The sequence below is a fragment of the Moschus berezovskii genome, chromosome 21 (genome assembly GCF_049115385.1).
Source record: "Moschus berezovskii isolate FMDL1 chromosome 21, NW_MosBer_1.0, whole genome shotgun sequence".
NCBI classification, from domain to species: Eukaryota; Metazoa; Chordata; class Mammalia; order Artiodactyla; family Moschidae; genus Moschus; species Moschus berezovskii.
Genome location: NC_142480.1, coordinates 66,259,859 through 66,263,929, shown reverse-complemented (window position 1 = coordinate 66,263,929; position 4,071 = coordinate 66,259,859). Strand labels below are relative to the sequence as shown.

Here is a 4,071-nt window from a genome sequence, read left to right as displayed (position 1 = left end):
TGCAGAGATCCAACCAGTCCATCCTTAAGGAGATCAATCCTGGGTGTTCATTGGAAGGACTGTTGTTGAAGCTGAAACGCCAATACTTTGGCCACCTGATGCGAAGAGCTGACTCATTATAAGACCCTGATGCTGGGAGAGATTGAGGGCAGGAGGAGAATGGGACGACAGAGGATGAGATGGTTGGATGGCATCACCGACTCGATGGACATGGGTTTGGGTGGACTCCGGAAGTTGGTGATGGACAGGGTGGCCTGTTGTGCTGCGGTGAATGGGGTAGCAAAGAATCAGAGACGACTGAGTGTCTGAACTGAACTGAACTGAACAACAAAAGATGAGAAATAGAAATTCAAGAAGTAATTCTGTTTATCTTTGCATCAAAATTAATAAAATACCTAAGAATAAACCTAAGGAGACAAAAGACCTGTACTCTGTAAACTATAAGACGCTGATGAAAATAATTGAAGAAGAGATAAACAGAAAGCTATACCATATTCATGGACTGGCAGAATCAATATTGTCAAAATGACTATGCTACCCAAGCAATCTACGAAATCAATGCAGTCTTTATCAATCTGCTGCTGCTGCTGCTAAATCGCTTCAGTTGTGTCTGCCTCTGTGCAACCCCATAAATGGCAGCCCACAAGGCTCCTCGTCCCTGGGATTCTCCAGGCAAGAACATGGAGTGGGTTGCCATTTCCTTCTCCAAAGCATGAAAGTGAAAAGTGAAAGTGAAGTCACTCAGTTGACTCTTCACAACCCCATGGACTGCAGCGTACCAGGCTTCTCCATCCATTGGATTTTCCAGGCAAGAGTACTGGAGTGGGTTGCCATTGCCTTCTCTGTCTTTTTCAAACTACCAATGGTATTTTTCACAGAGCCAGAAAAGAAAAAAAAAGAAGAAAAAAACTCAAAAATTTGTATGGAGACACAAAAAAACCAAATAGCCAAAGAACCCTGAAAAAGAGAAATGGAAGACTCAGGCTCCCTAGCTTAAAACTATACTACAAAGCTACAGTCATCAAAACAGTATGGCACTGGCATAACAAATATAAATATCAATGTAACAGGGTAGAAAACCCAGAAATAAACCCACACGCCTATAGTCAATCTATGACAAAGGAGGCAAGAATGAATAAGGTTGGAAAGACAGTCTCTTCAACAAATGATGCTGGGAAAACTGGACAGTGACATGTAAAAAATGAAATTGGATCATTCCTTAACTCCATACACAAAAATAAGCTCAAAATAGGCTAAAGACCTAAATGCTAGACCGGACACTATAAAACTCTTAGAGGAAAACATAGGCAGAATCCTTGCTGATATAAATCAAGGTAACATCTTTTTAAATCTTTCTCTCAGCGGAGGCCCCGCCCCGCCCCGCGGAGCGCCGCCTGGCCGCCGGCTTCCCTGGCCGGCTCAGTAGCCTCCCTCGTGAGGGAGGTGCGGCGGCCAGGTCTGGCAGAGGTGGGGCAGGGACTCAGGGAAGCATGGACCCTGCTGGCTCTGAACAAGATCTTGAAACGAAGGAGCAATATGCTTCTGTCTATGTGGGTAGAGAAGAAGACATTAAAAGATCTGAAAGAATAACAGCTGTTGTCCATGACAGAGAAGTGGTCATTTTCTACCACAAAGGAGAATTTCATGCTATGGATATTCGCTGTTACCACTCAGGAGGACCTTTACATTTGGGAGAAATAGAGGAATTTGATGGACGAGCATGTATAGTTTGCCCCTGGCATAAGTACAAAATTACTTTGGAAACAGGAGAAGGACTGTATCAGTCTATAAATCCTAAAGAACCATCAGCAGAACCCATGTGGTACTCCAAAGGAATAAAGCAAAGGATTCACACAGTGACAGTGGACAATGGGAATATTTATGTGACTCTTTCTAAGGAGCCTTTTAAGTGTGACTCTGACTTTTATGCTACTGGACTCTTCAAAGTAATTCCAAGTTTCTTCTGATAAAACTTCATGGCAACGAAAAATGTTGTGTATGTTTCGAAAGCATTTTTAGAATAACCTTGCCGAGTACCAAAGATGACTAACTTTTTCCAACACAAGCACATTTATCATCTTTAACAGTCATATTTATGAAAGGTTCCAAAGCACATGTACTTAGTATGATATAAGGATCATCATCGGGATCTATGAATACGTTTCAGCCAATACTCTGGATTGATTGGAACCTCAAGGTTACAGGTTTGAAATGTGCATTTGAAGAAGGATAAAAATAATTTGGAATAACAAGAGTGAAGAAAAGGTTTAAAAATAATAGCTCTACTAAGAAAAATTTAGGGGGGAAATCCCTACTTGATACAGTAGACTTCATCATGGGAAAATTTTAATGTATACAAAGTGAAGAGAATAATAAACTCCCAGCACCCACCTTCAAAAATAAAATAAAATAAATCTTTCTCTCATAATAATGAAAATAAAAGCAAAAATAAACAAATGGGACCCACTAAAACTCAAAGGCTTTTGCACAGCAAAGGACACAACAAATGAAATGAAAAGACAACCCACAGATTGTGAGAAAATACTTGCAAATCATATGACTGATAAGGTTTAGTCTCCAAAATTTACAGACAGCTTATGATACAATAGCACCGGATGTTCAGAAGACCTGAACAGACATTTCTCTACAGAGGATATACAGATTGGCTACAGGCACATGAAAGATGTTCAAAACCATCAGTCAGAATGGCTATCCTAAAAAAATCCACAAACGACAAATGCTGGAGAGGCTGTGGAGAGAAGGGAACCCTCCTTCACTGTTGGTGGGAATGTAAATTAGTACAGCCAATATGGAGAATAATATGGAGGTTCCTTAAAAAACTAAAAATAGAGCTACCATATGAAACTGCAATCTCATTCCTGGGCATATATCCAGAGAAAAATGTGGCCTGAAAAGATACATGCACCCCAATGTTCATTGCAGCACTATTTGCAATAATTTAAATATCCATTTAAATATCCATTGGCAAAGGAATGGATAAAGAAGACATGAGATATATATATATATATAACTCAGCCATTAAAAGGAATGAAATAAGGCCATTTGCAGCAACATGAATGGACCTAGAGAGTGTCATACTGAGTGTAGGAAGACAGAGAAAGAGAAATATCATAGGACATCCCTTATATGTGGAATTTAAAAGGAAGTGATACAAATGAACTTACTTAAAAAACAGAAAGAGACTCATAGACTTAGAAAATGAACTCATGGTTTCTGGGGGGAAGGTATAGTTAAGGACTTTGAGAAGGTCATGTACATACTGCTCTATTTAAAATGGATAACCAACAAAAACCTATTGTATAGCTCATGGAACACTGCTCAATGTTATGTGGCAGCCTGGATGGGAGGGGGGTTTGGGAAGAGTGGGTACATGTATGACTGAGTCCCTTTACTGTTCACCTGAAACTATCACAACATTGTTAATCACTATAACCCAATAAAAAAATATTTTTGGTTTTAAAGATTAAAAAAACAAAACAAACGTAAAACGTTGGGGGGGAGAGTAAAACTTTAGGGTTGTAGCATACATTCAAATTTAAATTGTTATCAACTTAGATTGATATAAATGTAAGTTGTTACATGTAAGCCTCTTGGGAACCTTCAAGCAAGAACCTATAATAGACACATTATAAATAATAAGAAAAGAATTTCTGTACCACTATAGAAAGTCATAAAAGTGCAAAGAAATAGAGTAAGAGATGAAAGGTACAGGGAACTATAGAACGGCTAGAAAACAATCAACAAAATAGCCATAAGTATATACCTATCAATAATTACTTTAAAAGTAGATGAACCAAATTTTCCAATCAAAGGGGATATGGTAATTGAATGGATTTTTTTTTTTTTAAAAAGACCTATCAATATGCTTCCTACAACAGACTCACTTCAGATATAAGGACATAAACAGTTTATACAGTGATGGAAAAGGTAAGATACTTAATGAAAATGGAAACCAAAAGAAAACTGTACTTACATAAGACAATAGCCTTTAAAACAAAGACTGTAATAAGAGACAAAGAAGGACGTTGCATAATGATGCAAAGGTCAATT

General features: G+C 38.3%; 1 pseudogene; it reads left to right on the top strand.

Moving 5' to 3' along the window:
* The first annotated feature begins 1,490 nt into the window (after nt 1–1,490).
* Nucleotides 1,491–2,239, top strand: LOC148774588 (Rieske domain-containing protein pseudogene; annotated as a pseudogene).
* Nucleotides 2,240–4,071: the final 1,832 nt, after the last annotated feature.